Source organism: Stenella coeruleoalba (genome assembly GCF_951394435.1).
Source record: "Stenella coeruleoalba genome assembly, chromosome: 11".
NCBI lineage: Eukaryota > Metazoa > Chordata > Mammalia > Artiodactyla > Delphinidae > Stenella > Stenella coeruleoalba.
The window spans coordinates 66,979,580-66,997,297 of NC_137157.1; the positions used below are offsets into that span (position 1 = coordinate 66,979,580).

Sequence of the window (17,718 nt, forward strand, 5' to 3'; positions counted from 1 at the left end):
TATCAAAGATAAGGTGACCATATGTGCGTGGGTTTATCTCTGGGCTTTCTATCCTGTTCCATTGATCTATCTTTCTCTTTCTGTGCCAGTACCATACTGTCTTGATTACTGTAGCTTTGTAGTATCATCTGAAGTCAGGGAGCCTGATTCCTCCAGCCCCGTTTTTCGTTCTCAAGATTGCTTTGGCTATTCGGGGTCTTTTGTGTTTCCATACAAATTGTGAAATTTTTTGTTCTAGTTCTGTGATAAATGCCAGTGGTAGTTTGATAGGGATTGCATTGAAACAGTAGATTGCTTTGGGTAGTAGAGTCACTTTCACAATGTTGATTCTTCCAATCCAAGAACATGGTATATCTCTCCATCTATTTGTATCATCTTTAATTTCTGTCATCAGTGTCTTATAATTTTCTGCATACAGGTCTTTTGTCTCCTTAGGTTTATTCCTAGATATTTTATTCTTTTTGTTGCAATGGTAAATGGGACTGTTTTCTTGATTTCACTTTCAGATTTTTCATCATTAGTGTATAGGCATGCCAGAGATTTCCATGCATTAATTTTGTATCCTGCTACTTTACCAGATTCATTGATTAGCTCTAGTAGTTTTCTGGTAGCATCTGTAGCATTCTCTATGTATAGTATCATGTCATCTGCATACAGTGACAGCTTTACTTTTTCTTTTCTGATTTGGATTCCTTTTATTTCCTTTTCTTCTCTGATTACTGTGGCTAAAGCTTCCAAAACTATGTTGAATAAGAGTGGTGAGAGTGGGCAACCTTGTCTTGTTCCTGATCTCAGTGGAAATGCTTTCAGTTTTTCACCATTGAGGACGATGTGGGCTGTGGGTTTGTCATATATGGCCTTTATTGTGTTGAGGAAAGTTCCCTCTATGCCTACTTTCTGCAGGGTTTTTATCATAAATGGGTGTTGAATTTTGTCGAAATCTTTCTCTGCATCTATTGAGATGATCATATGGTTTTTCTCCTTCAATTTGTTAATATGGTTTATCACATTGATTGATTTGCATATATTGAAGAATCCTTGCATTCCTGGAATAAACCCCACTTGATCATGGTGTATGATCCTTTAATGTGCTGTTGGATTCGGTTTGCTTGTATTTTGTTGAGGATTTTTGCATCTATGTTCATCAGTGATATTGGCCTGTAGTTTTCTTTCTTTGTGACATCCTTGTCTGGTTTTGGTATCAAGGTAATGGTGGCCTCGTAGAATGAGTTTGTGAGTGGTCCTCCCTCTGCTATATTTTGGAAGAGTTTGAGAAGGATCATGTTAGCTCTTCTCTAAATGTTTGATAGAATTCGCCTGTGAAGCCATGTGGTCTTGGGCTTTTGTTTGTTGGAAGATTTTTAATCACAGTGTGAATTTCAGTGATTGTGATTGGTCTGTTCATATTTTCTATTTCTTCCTGATTGAGTCCTGGCAGGTTGTGCATTTCTAAGAATTTGTCCATTTCTTCCAGGTTGTCCATTTTATTGGCATAGAGTTGCTTGTAGTAATCTCTCATGATCTTTTGTATTTCTGCAGTGTCAGTTGTTACTTCTCCTTTTTCATTTCTAATTCTATTGATTTGAGTCTTCTCCCATTTTTTCTTGATGAGTCTGGCTAATGGTTTATCTATTTTGTTTATCTTCTCAAAGAACCAGCTTTTAGTTTTATTGATCTTTGCTATCGTTTCCTTCATTTCTTTTTCATTTATTTCTGATCTGATTTTTATGATTTCTTTCCTTCTGCTAACTTTGGGGTTTTTTGTTCTTCTTTCTCTCATTGCTTTAGGTGCAAGGTTAGGTTGTTTATTCGAGATGTTTCTTGTTTCTTAAGATAGGATTTTATTGCTATAAACTGCCATCTTAGAACTGCTTTTGCTGAATCCCATAGGTTTCTGGTCGTCGTGTCTCCATTGTCATTTGTTTCTAGGTATTTTTTGATTTCCTCTTTGATTTCTTCATTGATCACTTCGTTATTAAGTAGTGTATTGTTTAGCCTCCATGTGTTTGTATTTTTTACAGATCTTTTCCTGTAATTGATATCTAGTCTCATAGCATTGTGGTTGGAAAAGATAGTTGATACAATTTCAATTTTCTTAAATTTACCAAGACTTGATTTGTGACCCAAGATATGATCTATCCTGGAGAATGTTCCATGAGCACTTGAGAAGAATGTGTATTCTGTTGTTTTTGGATGGAGTGTCCTATAAATATCAATTAAGTCCATTTTGTTTCATGTATCATTTAAAGCTTGTGTTTCCTTATTTATTTTCATTTTGGATGATCTGTCCATTGGTGAAAGTGGGGTGTTAAAGTCACATACTATGATTGTGTTACTGTCGATTTCCCCTTTTATGGCTGTTAGTATTTGCCTTATGTATTGAGGTGCTCCTATGTTGGGTGCATAAATATTTACAATTGTTATATCTTCTTCTTGGATCGATCCCTTGATCATTATGTAGTGTCCCTCTTTGTCTCTTCTAATAGACATTAGTTTAAAGTCTATTTTGTCTGATATGAGAATTGCTACACCAGCTTTTTTTTGGTTTCCATTTGCATGGGATATCTTTTTCCATCACCTTACTTTCAGTCTGTATGTGTCTCTAGGTCTGAAGTGGGTCTCTTGTAGATAGCATATATATGGGTCTTGTTTTTGTATGCATTCAGTCAATCTGTGTCTTTTGGTGGGAGCATTCAGTCCATTTACATTTAAGGTAATTATCGATTTGTATGTTCCTATTCCAACTTCTTAATTGTTTTGGGTTCGTTATTGTAGGTCTTTTCCTTCTCTTGTGTTTCTTGCCTAGAGAAGTTCCTTTAGCATTTGTTGTAAAGCTGGTTTGGTGGTGCTGAGCTCTCGCAGCTTTTGCTTGTCTGTAAAGGTTTTAATTTCTCCATCAAATCTGAATGAGATCCTTGCTGGGTAGAGTAATCTTGGTGCAGGTTTTTCTCCTTTGTCACTTTAAATATGTCCTGCCAGTCCCTTCTGGCTTGCAGAGTTTCTGGTAAAAGATCAGCTGTTAACCTTATGGGGATTCCCTTGTGTGTTATTTGTTGTTTTTCCCTTGCTGCTTTTAATATGTTTTCTTTGTATTTAATTTTTGACAGTTTGATTAATATGTGTCTTGGCGTATTTCTAGTTGGATTTATCCTGTATGGGACTCTCTGTGCTTCCTGGACTTAACTATTTTCTTTCCCATATTAGGGAAGTTTTCAACTATAATCGCTCAAATATTTTCTCAGTCCCTTTCTTTTTCTCTTCTTCTTCTGGAACCCCTATAATTCGAATGTTGGTGCTTTTAATGTTGTCCCAGTGGTCTCTGAGACTGTCATCAGTTCTTTTCATTCCTTTTTCTTTATTCTGCTCTGAAGTAGTTATTTCCACTATTTTATCTTCCAGGTCACTTATCCGTTCTTCTGCCTCAGTTATTCTGCTATTGATCCCTTCTAGAGTATTTTTAATTTCATTTATTGTGTTGTTCATCATTGTTTGTTTCATCTTTAGTTCTTCTAGGTCCTTGTTAAATGTTTCTTGCATTTTGTCTATTCTATTTCCAAGATTTTGGATCACCTTTAGTGTCATTACTCTGAATTCTTTTTCAGGTAGACTGCCTATTTCCTCTTCATTTGTTAGGTCTGTTGGGTTTTTATCTTGCTCCTTCATCTGCTGTGTGTTTTTCTGTCTTCTCATTTTGCTTATCTTACTGTGTTTGGGGTCTCCTTTTTGCAGGCTGCAGGTTCATAGTTCCTGTTGTTTTTGGTGTCTGTCCCCAGGGGCTCAGGTTGGTTCAGTGGGCTGCGTAGGCTTCCTGGTGAAGGGGACTATTGCCTGTGTTCTGGTGGATGAGGCTGGATCTTGTCTTTCTGGTGTGCAGGTCCACATCTGGTGGTGTGTTTTGGGGTGTCTGTGGCCTTATTATGATTTTAGGCAGCCTCTCTGCTAATGCGGGAGTTGTGTTCCTGTCTTGCTAGTTGTTTGGCATAGAGTGTCCAGCACTGTAGCTTGCTGGTCGTTGATTGAAGCTGGGGGCTGGCGTTGAGATGGAGATCTCTGGCAGATTTTCACCGTTTGATAGCATGTGGAGCTGGGAGGTCTCTTGTGGACCCGTGTCCTGAAGTTGGCTCTCCCACCTCAGAGGCACAGCACTGACTCCGGGCTGCAGCATCAAGAGCCTTTCATACTCACGGCTCAGAATAAAAGGGAGAAAAAGTAGAAAGAAAGAAAGAAAAAAGAAAGAAAGAAAGAAAGAATCAAAGGAGCAAGGAAAGGAGGGAGGGAGGGAGGAAGGAAGGAAGGAAAAAAGAAAGAAAGAAGATAAAAGAAAATAAAATAAAGTAAGATAAAATATAAGAGTTATTAAAATGAAAAAGTAATTAAAAAAAAAAAAAAGGCCGGATAGAACTCTAGGACAAATGGTGGAAGCAAAGCTATACACACAAAATCTCACACAGAAGCATACACATACACACTCACAAAAAGAGGAAAAGGGGAAAGAATCATAAATCTTGCTCTCAAAGTCCACGTCCTCAATTTGGGATGATCCGTTGTATATTCATGTATTCCACAGATGCAGGGTACATAAAGTTGATAGTGGAGGTTTAATCCGCTGCTTCTGAGGCTGCTGGGAGAGATTTCCCTTTCTCTTCTCTGTTCTCACAGCTCCCAGGGGCTCAGCTTTGGATTTGGCCCCGCCTCTGCGTGTAGGTTGCCGGAGGGCATCTGTTCTTCTCTCAGACAGGACGGGGTTAAAGGAGCCGCTGATTCGGTGGCTCTGGCTCACTGAGGCCCGGGGGAGGGAGGGGCATGGAGTGCGGGGCGAGCCTGCGGCGGCAGAGGCCGGCGTGACGTTGCACCAGCCTGAGGCGCGCCGTGCGTTCTCCCGGGGAAGTTGTCCCTGGATCACCGGACCCTGGCGGTAGCCGGCTGCACAGGCGCCCCGGAAGCGGGGTGTAGATAGTGACCTGTGCTCGCACACAGGCTTCTTGGTGGCGGCAGCAGCAGCCTTAACGTCTCCTGCCCGTCTCTGGGGTCCCGCTTTTAGCCGCGGCTCGCAGCCGTCTCTGGAGCTCCTTTAAGCAGCGCTCTTAATCCCTCTCGGCGCACCAGGAAACAAAGACGGAAGAAAAGTCTCGCCTCTTCGGCAGGTCCGGACTTTTCCCCGGACTCCCTCCCGGCTAGCCGTGGCGCACTAGCCCCCTTCAGGCTGTGCTCACGCCGCCAGCCCCAGTCCTCGCCCTGCGCTCCGACCGAAGCCTGAGCCTCAGCTCCCAGCCCCGCCCGCCCCGGCGGGTAAGCAGACAAGCCTCTCGGGCTGGTGAGTGCTGGTCGGCACCGACCCTCTGTGTGGGAATCTCTCTGCTTTGCCCTCCGCACCCCTGTGGCTGTGCTCTCCTCCGCGGCCCCGAAGCTCGCCCCCTCCGCCACCCGCAGCCTCCGCCCGCGAAGGGGCTTCCTCATGTGTGGAAACCTTTCCTCCTTCACGGCTCCCTCCCACTGATGCAGGTCCCGTCCCTATTCTTTTGTCTCTGTGTATTCTTTTTTCTTTTGCCCTACCCAGGTATGTGGGGAGTTTCTTGCCTTTTGGGAGGTCTGAGGTCTTCTGCCAGCATTCAGTAGGTGTTCTGTAGGAGTTGTTCCACGTGTAGATGTATTTCTGGTGTATCTGTGGGGAGGAAGGTGATCTCAGCGTCTTACTCTTCCGCCATCTTCCCCTCGTCCTAACGTGGCTGCAGTTGGAGGCCTCAGTTTCTTGCCACATGGATCTCTCCTTAGGGCTGCTTGAGTGTCCTCATGACATGGCAGCTGGCTTACCCCAGGATGAGTGAGCTGGCCCGTGGTCCCCAGGACTGTCGCGGCTTTGGCCGCCGGGGCCCCTCCAGAGCCGGCAGCCTCAGTGAGGCCGCCCTCCCCTCGGGCTCTGGGGCAGTTCCGTGACTGCAGAGAGAAGAGACCCCGAGCCGGGAGTTCCAGCTGTGCGGAAACACGGGCTCCGTTCTTGGCAGGTGGATTCTTAACCACTGAGCCACCAGGGAATCCCTATCCTTAGATTTTTCTGAAGCCATCCAGCAATTAGGAGAGCTTAGTCAAAGTTTTTTGAAAAAATAGAGCTTGAGGGGTTTGCAGTTTGCAGGGGGAAGGATGGTCATGGGGGATCCATCGCTCTGCCTGCCACAAAAGTAATGGCAATGGGTTTCATTTTGGGGGGAATCATAGTTATGACCAGCATGCTTATCTATGGGGCCCAATGGGGAAGTGACTAGAGCTCTCGTTCTACACGCTAAAGCAGTGACTCTTGATTTGTTTGGGAATACGATATGATGAGAACAGTGGACTCTCTACATCAGTGGTTCTCCAGGGACATTGTAATGGCTGAAGTCTTTTTGATAGTCATGATTGGGGCTGTGTTGGTGGCATCTTGTGGGTAGAGTCCAGGGATAATGCTAAACATCCTATAGTGCATAGGACAGCTTCCACAGCAAAGAGTTATCTGGCCCACAATCTCAATAATGCCAAGATTGAGAAACTCTACTCCAGATAAAGACATGTCTGCATGGACCCACAAAACTTTGAACCCAATTTAAATAAAGACACGTCTACATATATACACGGAATTTTGAACACAATTTCAGGGGTTTCAAGGACTTCCTGAAGCCTATCAATAGACCAACTCCAAGTCAACTGATCTCAGGTCAAAACCCTCTGCTGGAAGGTTGTATGTAGTACCATATCAGGAAGAAAGATAGACTTCTCTGAGCATTATTTTAAACAAATGAATTAAATTTTAGAATAGTATCAAAAATATGTTTAATGGTTTACAGTCTTAGAAATAAAGCACACATTTTTGCAAAACTTTCCATTTTATTTTCAAATCAATGTATATTTTAAGCCAAACATGATACAGATGTTTTTGATTCATATATTAATACATCAGGATGTTTTGAATGGGTCATTTAATGTTAGCAAAGTCTCCAAAGGGTCATTTAATTTTAAAGATAGGAGGTCATATTTTTCCATTAGAAAATTCACTAACATGGGTTCAAATCATGTTCAAGCACACAGTCCCATTAGAATTTGGAAAAAACAAGTCATCTCTTCGTTATTTTATCATGCTTATGCAATATGCAAATGCTTGGGGAATGACTTAAGACATGGCTAAATGGGTCTTTGTTCTATTATATCACCAATAAAGTTTAGGCTTTAAATCTTTTTGTAACTGTTGCCTCGTTAAAACAGTTAAAAATCCCAGGAAATGACGTAAAGTTCTTTGGTGAACAGTGTGCTAATAACTTTCATAAAAATCTCACTATTTGGAATTTATAAAACTTTCTGCTGCCGTCTAGGGATTCATTAAAAAGCTGATTATATTAGTCCTGCATGTATCTTGAAAGGCACATTTTACTGATCATTCATTCAATAGTAGGCTCTGACTTCAGAAATGTTTTATTAAATACATGCTATTTACTATTCATTATCTGGGATTGAAAAGCAAACAGGTTTAAGAAAAAGCACTCTAAATCACTGAGCAATCTTTACATTTTTAATGTCATTGAACAACATAAGTGTCAGTCCTTATGCTTTTAACTTTAGTTTGTATGTCTGTTTGATTGAACACAAAGGCATAGTATTTGTAGCATTATTTTCCCTCTGAATATGAAGCTTAAAATGCTAAGAATGATGATTATGATTGCAGTTAAAAATGTTCATTGACTATATTAATGTTTGAGAAGGGAAAAATGAAGAACTGAGGCAACTGTTTGGTTTTTATCCATTCAGTCATTCATTTGACAAATATTTATTTGTTCCAGGCTCTGAACTATGAACTTGGGGTAATATAAAAATGAATTGATCAGGGATCATCTCCTCAATGAGTTCACTATTCGAGGTGGGAGACAAGGTAGGACATTCATTCATTCATTCATTCAACAAATGTGTACTGAACACTTACTATGTTACAGGTGTAGTTCTAAGCCAGGGTTTCTGTCTTTTTCAAGCTTACACTGCATGAGGAAAGTAGTGGGAAGATCTGATAAGAGAACAATAGGAAGAAGGCTGTTCCTGTGAAGGAATATGAGCAATAATATTAATGACAGTATCTCCTCTACTTGTTGAGTCTATTGTGAGCCAGATACTGTGATAGGCTCATGCAATTCTCCAACATCCATTGAAGTAGGCATTATGTAAAATGAGTAAACTGAGGCTTAAAGAGACTAGATATTTCATTCAAGGTCAGAAGCTATGTGTATTATTGATTGAATTTGCATAGATTATCTTCAGACTGAGATGCCTGTGCCTTATTATGTAAGTACTGAGGAGCTACCAAAGGCTCTTTAGCAGTGCTTTAGGAAGTTTGATTTGGCAGTATATATAGTATGAATATCAAAGAAGGATGCAAGAATATTGCAAAGTCACTGCCTCTGAAAGTTCTTGATGACTGTCTGCAAGAGAGATGTCTGACAATCTATGGCACAAATACGGTTTGCCTTCTACATGTGCACTTGATTATATTTGATTTTGTATTTTACAGTGCCTTGTAGGTATGTCTTTGAGGATATTATCTTCTTGAAAACTGTAGAAGAGATCTGTTCATCATATCTGTTTACAAATCCCCTCCATTGCTGAGGAGAACCCATGCCATATGATTTGAGCATGGGTGACTCCATCTTTCAGATGCAAAAGAGGACCCATGCCCCTGGCCTAATTTGAGCACCCCAGTCCCCTGGCCATAGTGCTTAGTTCAGGAAGAGTTGTCCCTGGGGCTTCCCTGGTGGCACAGTGGTTGAGAGTCCACCTGCCGATGCAGGGGACACGGGTTCATGCCCCGGTCCGGGAGGATCCCACATGCCGCGGAGCGGCTGGGCCCGTGAGCCATGGCCGCTGAGTCTATGCATCTGGAGCCTGTGCTCCACAACGGGAGAGACCACAACAGTGAGAGGCCCGCGTACCGCGAAAAAAAAAAAAAGAGTTGTCCCTGGTAATTGTCTGCTAGAACTACTGGGAAAGTTGCTTTCCTTCTGTGGCAGTTGCTAAGATAGCAGGATGTGGGTCTTTGGGGCTGCAGGTATTCATCATGCCTAGAAGATCTGTACAAGATAGGAAGAATGAGCGTATATGAGCACCTGGATTCCACTATACTTGAAGCTAGAAACCTGTGAGCTTTTTGTTTATGTAAGCTAATGAAAAGTCTGTTTTGTTCAACTTGGTCTGAGATTGGGTTTTATCTCTAGCAACTGAAAGAGCCCTGACTAGTAGAATGACATGACATTGATTTCTTTTGTATCATTCATTGTGCCTTGACTATAAAATACTAACTTGGTGAGCCCCAAACTTACTGAATTCAAGCAATTAGGAATACATAGACAAAAATGCAAAATACTTATTGTCTTAGTTAACTATCAATACTTACTTCTATCTCAAGGGAAGATATTGCATCTCAAAATTCCCAAGGACATTGTAGTAGAATTTTGCTTTTAAATAGAATTCTGACCTTTGGCTTTTTGAGGCTACTTGTAATACAGTTTTCCAAGGGAAATCCAGCAATTCAGATATACATATTAGAAGCTTGATAGAAACATTAGAGATTAGGTTTATGAGAAGCAACTTAGGTATTCAGGTTTTGGATCACAGAACAACATTTTCATTTGAGGCAAAGAAATTAATAATATCTCATGAACTAGAAACCTTGTGGAAATTTCAAAAATCATGAAGGCTGGTGAAGGATCAAGCTGGGATACTGAATTAATAAGCTGATGATACTCTGGGATGAAGCAATGGATGGAGATAGCGATGGAAGTTGAGTCATATTTGCATAAAACCATTGCCTTGTAACATGCACGGCAGGGTGAGCATCGGGTAAAATCTATTAGAGGACTGTTGCTATAAGTGTGAGAAATTGAACAAATATCTCAGGGTCTTAGCTGGACTGAATGATCTCCACAAATGAGTTCAAGAAAGTTTCCATGAAGTCAGAGACCATGGCTCATGGCTTTGTAACTGAGAGTGGGAGGTCACCAATAGAAGCTTTCTTCATTTTCCTGGAAAAAGAGCAGAAATTTCCTTCACTTATTACCAGTATATAAGCAGTCAGCAGTATTTGCTTAGTACTAATTATATGCTAATTATATCCAGTTTTTTCTCTCATTTATTCCATCCCCAAACCATGCTGCATGCTGCATGCCAATGACATATTATTCCTAAAATAATCATGATAGCTATTGGTATCCCATGCTTTAGATACCTTAAATTTATTTCTCACTCCCAGTTTAAATCCAGTAGAAATATTAGGAACTTTTCTCTGAGAACTGCCTCTTCACCATATTTATTTCTCACTTCAATTGATAATATATCCATCTTTGGACTCAGTCACCTAATGTAAGCAGGCCTTAAAATTGCTCTTCAGATGTCTCAGAGTTTGGGCTACATTTAAGGAGTTTTCGGCAGTGGGGTCATACGATAGACTTAACATTTTATATGTACTGCCAGCCAGATAATCCTGGACCTGACTTCATTCATTGCCTGTGGTGTGCTTTTTTTAATGCTATTTTTAATAGCTTTATTAAGGTATAATTTATATATAATAAACTACACATATTTAAAGTGTATAAAATGATATAAATGATAAATTTTGACATATTTATGCACCTGTGAAACATAACCACAATCAAGATAATTAAAATATGCATCACCCCTCAAAGTTCCCTCATGCCCATTTGTAATCCCTTTTTCCAGTTTCTCTCCACTCTTTCTCAACCCCAAGCCTAAATAACCACTGTTCTGCTTTCCTTTAATTTACTTTTTCATTTCCCAGAATTTTATATAACCTGAAACCATACAGTATGTACTCTTCTGTACGCCTTCTTTTACTCACCATAATTATTTTGAGATTCATCCACGTAGCAAATAGTTTGTTCTTTTATATTGCTGCATAATATTCCATCATATGGACTTACTACAGTTTATTATTTTTCATTCATCTGTTGATAGCCTACTTGTATTATTTCACTTTTTAGCTATGACAAATAAAGCTACTAAAACATTTGTGTACAAATGTTCATATGAATATATACTTTAATTTTTATTGAGTAAATACTTAGAAGCAGGACGGTGAATCATAGCACTTCTCTTCAACATTATACTGGAGATTCTAGCTGCTTCAGTATGGCAAGAAGAAGAAATAAAAGGCACCCAGATTGGAAAGAAAGAAGTAAAATTGTCTTTATTTACAAAAGACATGATCTTTTAAGTAGAAAATTCAATTGAATGTACAAAAATCTATTAGATCTAATATATTAGTTTAACAAGGTTTCAGAATACAAGATCAATATGCAAAAAAAATTGTATTTCTATATACTGGTATGAAATAATCAGAAATTGAAGTTTAAAAAATACCATTTACAATAGTATTTAAAATTATTAAAAACTTAGACTAAAATGAGTCTATTACCCCACACCACAAAGCAATTCTCATATACCGTTCATTTATGTCCTACAATTCAACTTAATTCTGCCTCTGTCTACCTAGAGAACACATCATATCTCAGGAGTTAAGGGCGCTGTCCTACAAGACTGCCCACCCCACCCAACTGTAGATGCCAGTTGCAGGCCCAGGTTGTCACCTGTGCTTCTTACTGACTGGCTATAAACAGGAAGTTCCTTCTACCCCTTCCTTGAGTTTGATTAGTTTGCTAGAGCAGCTCACAAAACTCAGAGAAACATTTTACTTACTAGATCACCAGTTTATTATAAAAGGATATAACTAACTCAGGAATAGCCAGACAGAAAAGACGCCTAGGGCAAAGTGTGGGGAAAGGGTAGGGAGCTTCCATGCCCTCTCTGAGTGCACCACTCTCCCAAGATCTCCACGTGTTCACTAACCCAGAAGCTGTCCAAACCCCATCTTTTGGGGTCATTATGGAGGCTTCATTACATAGCCATAATTGATTAAATTATTGGCCATTGGTCACCAATTCAACCTCCAGCCCCTCTCCCATTCCTAGAGGTCAGGGGTATGGGACCGAAAGTCTAATTCTCTAATCACATGGTTGATTCCCTTGGTAACCAGCTCCCATCCTTAAGTGCTTTCGAGAAGTCACTTCATTAACATAAACTCAGGTGTGGTTGAAAGGGGTTTGTTATGAATATCAAGATAACTTTATCACTCTTACCACTTAGAAAACTCCAAGGGTTTAGCACCAAGGGTGCTAGGAACCAGGACAAAGACCAAATATACGGGCTTCCCTGGTGGTGCAGTGGTTGAGAATCTTCCTGCCAATGCAGGGGACACGGGTTCGAGCCCTGGTCTGGGAAGATCCCACATGCCGCAGAGCAACTGGGCCTGTGAGCCACAATTACTGAGCCTGCGCGTCTGGAGCCTGTGCTCCTCAACAACAGAGGCCGCGATAGTGAGAGGCCCACACACCGCGATGAAGAGTGGCCCCCGCTTGCCACAACTAGAGAAAGCCCTCACACAGAAACCAAGACCCAACACAGCCATAAATAAATAAATTAATTAATTTTAAAAAAAGAAAAAAAGACCAAATATACAGTTCTTACATAAATCACATCACAGGGACAATTCTGATAAAACATGTGAAAGATCTGTAAGCTGAAACCTGCAAAACATTGCTGAGAGAAATTTAAAAAGACCTCAGTAAATGGAAAAATACACATGTTCAGAGACAGCAGATGTAAATTTGACTCAAATTGATTTTTAGATTCAATGCAAGCTCAATCAAAATCCCAGAAGGCTTTTAGTCAGAAATTGACTTTTAGTTCTAAAATTCATATGGAAATGCAAAGGGCCTAGTATAGCAAAAATAGTTCTGAAATAGAAGACCAAAGTTAGAAGATAAACAGTAGCTAATTTCAAGACTTACAAAACTGGAATAATGAAGAAAATGTGGAATTCTACAAAGATGCAAAGGCATTTAAGTGGAGAAAAGATAGTCTTTTCAGTAAATTATGCTTGAACAATTGGATATCCACATGCAAAAAAATACTAGCTTTGATTCATCCCATGCATAATATATAAAAATAACTCAAATAGATCACAGACCCAAATATTAAACCTAAAAATATTAGGGGGTGATGTCATCAAGATGGTGACGTATGTTGTTCCTGACCTCAGTCTCACTCACAAGAAGACCAACTAGCAACTATCCATAGACAAGACACAGTTATGAAAATTCCAGAACCTGAGGAGGAGGCTGAAGCACGCTTCTGGACAACAGAGACCAGGAAGGACTACATTAGAAGGGTGAGAAGAGCACTACACTTTGACCACATTGCTTCTACCCTGACTGGCAAAGTGTAACACACAGAGAGACCCCCTGGGTTATTGTAACAATAAGTAATACAAATGCAACCACCGTACGTGTTTTAATGGTTTAGCAGTACACTTGGCAAAGTAGGAGGGCAGGGAAGTTAGGATGAGTGATGTATATGAAAAAGTATATGAAGAGCCATCAAGAAGAAAAGGATAAAAAAAAAAGTTTAAAGAACATTTTGGTAATTTTGCCATTATTATCATAACTAAAGTTGCTATTTTATAAATAAATTTTCTGTATGAATGTGTGTATTCTGGTGTGATTTTTAGAAAGATATAAGGAATCATTAAAAAGGACAAAACAGACAACCTACAGAATGGGAGAAAATATTTGCAAATGATGCGACAGACAAGAGCTTTATCTCCAAAATATACAAACAGCTCATACAACTCAACAACAAAAAAACAAACAACCCAATTGAAAAATGGACAGAAGATCTTAATAGACATTTCTCCAAAGAACGCATACAGATGGCCAGTAAGCACATGAAAAAATGCTCAGCATCACTAATTATTAGAGAAATGCAAATCAAAATTACAATGAGGTACCACCTCACACCAGTCAGAATGGCCATCATTAAATAGTCTACAAATAACAAGTGCTTGAGAGGGTGTGGAGACAGGGAACCCTCCTACACTACTGGGGGGAATGTAAGTTGGTGCAGCCACTACGCAAACCAATGTGGAGGTTCCTCAGAAAACTAAAAATAGAATTACCATATGATCCAACAATCCCACTCCTGGGCATATACCCAGACAAAACTATAATTCAAAAAGATACATGCACCCCTATGTTCGTAGCAGCACTATTCATAGTAGCCAAGTCATGGACCTAAATGTCCATTGACAGATGAATGGATATAGAAGATGTGGTATATATACACACACACAATGAAATACTACTCAACCATAAAAAGGAATGAAATAATGTCATTTGCAGCAACATGGGTGCAACTAGAGATTATCATACAAAGTGAAGTAAGTCAGAAAGAGAAAGACAAATACCATATGATAATCACTTATATGTGGAATCTAAAATATGGCGCAAATGAACCTATCTATGAACAAAACAGAAACAGGCTCACAGACATTGAGAACAGACTTGTGGTTGCCAAGGACAAGGGGGGTGGGGGAGGGAAGGAAAGGGAACGTGGGATTAGCAGATGTAAACGATATATACAGGGTGGATAAACAACAAGGTCCTACTGTATAGCACAGGGAACTATATTCAACATCCTGTGATAAACCAGAATGGAAAAGACTATAGGTATAAAAGAATGCCTATACGTGTATAACTGAGTCACTTTGCTGTATAGCAGAGATCGGCACAACACTGTAAATCAACTGGACTTCAACAACAAAAAAAGCACAGAACGACACAAAGTCTATTCACCTTGTATACTAAAAAGTATATAAAAAAACCAAACAAACAACAAAAGAAGTATATGAAGAGCCACCAAGAAGAAAATGTTAATATATTAAGGGTAGAAGAGTTGAGTTTAATATACTCAGAGGAAGGGTATAAACATGAATAGATGTTCTGGTTACGATTTAGTATTGAAAAGATCAATTGTTTGATTTATCCATTTGACATTTCGGTGTTTTAGTATTTTGAGTATATGTACATGATTCTTTTGTCCGTGTGCTTATGTCCACAAAAGCTCAACATTTCAAAGTTGGTTGTTAATTTTTCTGTTGAGCCCCTTAAGAAATGTTGGCTGTAAGCCAAGAAAAGCTCATAGGTACCCTACCCGATAACCATTCAATTCCTTTTGGGGAAGAATGCCAGGCATTTTGGAGATAATTTTATTATTCCTTGTGCTAATGGGCACAGGCTTCATTGTGCTGAGTTGAAGGAATAAATGAATGTGATCCTTCTGCCTGTCTTGCTTCTTTGAGGGTAGAGTAAGAGGATGTGGCCCACATTCCTGGGATGTTCCTCTTTCTTCCATGGTGCTGGAAAGTTGGTGTAAGGTTGGGGAGCTGCCCCTCTGTTGGGCTGGCCTTCTTTCCTTGGCTCACCTCTGACACCTCTGACTCCTTGTCTCACATGCCTAGGTAAGTAAATCCGAGGAGCTCACATGGGCTAGGTGGGGTGGGTGGGCAAAGCCAGCTCTTCTCTAGGCGTTAGTAGCCCCTCCCTTTCTGGCTCGCTACTGCTCCTGTTCTGTTCTCTCTTCTTCTGGCAGTCAAAGTCCTCTGGATCAACCTTTTCTTGCTTTGAAGTGGAAAGAGCTGAGATGAATGCTTGAGGGGGGATTAAGGCAAAGTCGGGTTTTGGTTTTATTGAGTTTGAGGCCTCTCAGGCCTCCTTTACTCAGGCAGGAGTCCTCCAGGCAGTCACACTGGAGTTCTAGGTTGAAGTTTGGGTCTAAATCCCTTGTTAGAAATAGTGTTCCATTGACTAGTGAGCCCTCACGTTTACATTTTCTCTGGGAATCTGACAGGGAGGGGTGGTTGATTGAGGGCAGTATTTAGGTGTCTGAAACTTAGGCCATTAACCTCTCCCAATGCAGATATCTATTGGTATCCCATTTAATGCAACTTACAGTGGTGACAAAGAAGTTTACGGAAAACCCGCATAGCTAAGTCCTATTCAGAGTATTCTGTCAGAGTGCTTTCCTTGATGTTCGCCTAGGCACTTGTAATTTATTAGCTTTCTTTGTAACATAAGATAAGGCATTCTAGACTACAAAACTTCTCTGAACTGAGAACAAAAGACTGTTTTATCAGTGGGAATTGAGAGGCTTAAGGTCTGGATTTCTCTCCTCACTCCACAATTGAAATGTTTAGATATTTATAATTTAGGGGATCCTAAAACAGGGGTGCCTTCATCCCCTAAACCCAAATGTGTATATGTATGTGTATCTTACATATGCTTATAAATACATATTTGCATATAAGTTTCTATATAAACTATATAAGTATACAAAACTGTGGCCAAACTATATAATAATTTAAAAATTAAGAAGTTAAGCTTGAGATAATCACATGTGGACCGTTCTGGAACTCAGTTACTTCTACATCATGTTTGCATGATGGATATGTTGGGTTTTTTTATATACAGCAGGTTCTTATTAGTTATCTATTTTATACATATTAGTGTATATATGTCAATCCCAACCTCCCAATTCATCCCACCACCACCAGCCCTTCCCCCTCCCTCCTCCCGCCCCCCCACCACTTTCCCCGCTTGGTGTCTATAATGTTTGTTCTCTACATCTGTTTCTCTATTTCTGCCTTGCAAACCGGTTCATCTCTACCATTTTTCTAGATTCCACATATATGCATTAATAGACAATATTTGTTTTTCTCTTTCTGACTTAACGTCTCTCTGTATGACAGGCTCTAGCTCCATTCACTTCTCTACAAATGACCCAATTTCGTTCCTTTTTATGGCAGAGTAATATTCCATTGTATATATGTACCATGTCTTCTTTATCTATTCGTCTGTTGATGGGCATTTAGGTTGCTTCCATGACATGGCTATTATAAATAGTGCTGCAATGAACAATGGGGTGCATGTGCCTTTTTTTTTTTTTAACCATCTTTATTGGAGTATAATTGCTTTACATTGTTGTGTCAGTTTCTGCTGTATAACAAAGTGAATTAGCTATACGTAAACATATATCCCCATATCCCCTCCTTCTTGTGTCTCCCTACCACCCTCCCTATCCCACCCCTCTAGGTGGTCACAAAGCATCAAGCTGATCTCCCTGTGCTATGCGGCTGCTTCCCACTAGCTATCTATTTTACATTTGGTAGTGTATATATGTCCATGCCACTCTCTCACTTCGTCCCAGCTTACCCTTCCCCCTCCCCGTGTCCTCAAGTCCATTCTCTACATCTGCGTCTTTATTCCTGTCCTGTCCTCATCTTTGCTTTCTTTCATCAGTGTCTTACAGTTTTCAGAGTACAGGTCTTTTACCTCCTTAGGTAGGTTTATTCCTAGGTACTTTATTCTTTTTGTTGCAGTGGTAAATGGGATTGTTTCCTTAATTTCTCTTTTTGATCTTTCGTTGTTAGTGTATAGGAATGCAAGAGATTTCTGTGCATTAATTTTGTATCCTGCAACTTTACCAGATTCATTGATTAGCTCTAGTAGTTTTCTGGTGGCATCTTTAGGATTCTCTATGTATAGTATCATGTCATCTGCAAACAGTGACAGTTTTACTTCTTTTTCAATTTGTATTCCTTTTATTTCTTTTTGTTCTCTGATTGCCATGGCTAGGACTTCCAAAACTATGTTGAATAATAGTGGTGAGAGTGGACATCCTTGTCTTGTTTCTGATCTTAGAGGAAATGCTTTCAGTTTTTCACCATTGAGAATGATGTTTGCTGTGGGTTTGTAACACATGGCCTTTATTATGTTGAGGTAAGTTTCCTCTGTGCCCACT

The 17,718-nt window shown here is 40.0% G+C and overlaps 1 protein-coding gene across 1 annotated transcript in view; it reads left to right on the forward strand.

Annotated features, from left to right (window-relative positions):
- Nucleotides 1-4,762: 4,762 nt before the first annotated feature.
- NELL2 (neural EGFL like 2) overlaps nt 4,763-17,718 on the forward strand; it is a 482,686-nt gene continuing 469,730 nt past the window's right edge. The window contains exons 1-2 of the mRNA XM_079938008.1: nt 4,763-5,314; nt 7,806-7,894. The gene's annotated coding sequence lies outside the window, so the exon portion shown is untranslated. The remainder of the gene's footprint in view (nt 5,315-7,805; nt 7,895-17,718) is intronic.